We start from the raw sequence: 1,331 nt of genomic DNA, 5'->3' as shown, positions 1-1,331 counted from the left end.
TGTTAACAGACAGCCAGAGAGATGCGTAAACGGACAAAGAAGAGTTACAGACGCGCGGAAATATTTGAAATACTCCTCCCATAGCCAGGTGGAGTTGTTAAGGCTCTCTGATCCTTTCTCTTCCAGGTACAAAAGCCAGGTATTCTTTATCCACGGACAGTCTGTTGAATGATTTATTGGTTGTGGATATTTTGGGTTCACTTTCGGAGGCTACGATGAAAGTGCGGTGTTAACTTTAGAGTACCTACAAGCACTAACAATATTTTGAAATTATACTTACGGTCTTTAACGCTCATTGGTGTAATGTAAAGAAATAAAACAAATAATTTGATAGTAAGGAATCATGTCTATCACTTTGACGGCTTTCTTCTTGTGTTAAACATCTAGAATAATTTCTTTACTACGAATTTGTGAATTTCGAAGAGATAAACAGACTGCGTTAGTTTTCGATTCGCTCTAGTGAAAGACTCGGCGAATTCAAATGCTATTGTGTGCAAGCAACCGGCGAATCTAGGGCGAACATTCCATCAAATCACAAGGGGCGCAAAATTACATGGCTCGGTACTTTTGAAAGTTGTCGTGGATTAGTTGTTCTGCGATTGCTCCACCACGTCAAAAATGTATAGATCTATATGTAAAGATATTTCATATGTATAATTTGCACTGATATACAAGATGGGTTGAGCTGGGTTGAGAGCCCCTTTAGAGTTTCTTAAGTTTCCCCCAATAGAAAAGATGATGCGGGCTTCAAAGAAAACGATTCTTGTGTTGAGGGAGAAACTAAAGCAATATTATATTTTCGTTTTTCTCCTTTAACTCGAGTAAATCAATACACCAATTCTTTGGGATATTTATGTATTCAAAATCATAACAATATTACTGTAGATAACTAGTTGAGAATCTTAAGTAAGCCAGTTTCTCCTAAAATAACCTAATGACAGCCCATTATTTTGTATTGTTATATACATCATGCATATATTCGATAACACAGCAATATGGGTAGACTGTCATAATTAAGTGGAGCAGGTGCAGTGCATACTCAAAACAGAATAGAAATAGAAATGTATGGAACAAGAAGATTGATAACATACACATTTTTTTAATGATATAATTGGCGATTTTCGCTACCGTTTTCTCTAACACTTTATAATGTCAAACCAGTGGCTAAAATCCCGTAGAGTTTCGACGATATGAATGCTTTTAAGGTTGTGTTTGTATATATGGGAGAAAAAAAAGGGAAAGATTATTCATTTACTTATTTATATTCGTTTGTTTTCCTGTAACAGTAAATTATTTTGATCCACGTAAATACTGAAAATATGTACCAAAAA

This window comes from Penaeus monodon, chromosome 32 (assembly GCF_015228065.2).
Source record: "Penaeus monodon isolate SGIC_2016 chromosome 32, NSTDA_Pmon_1, whole genome shotgun sequence".
Lineage (NCBI taxonomy): Eukaryota > Metazoa > Arthropoda > Malacostraca > Decapoda > Penaeidae > Penaeus > Penaeus monodon.
Note: the sequence above shows the minus strand (reverse complement) of the source record.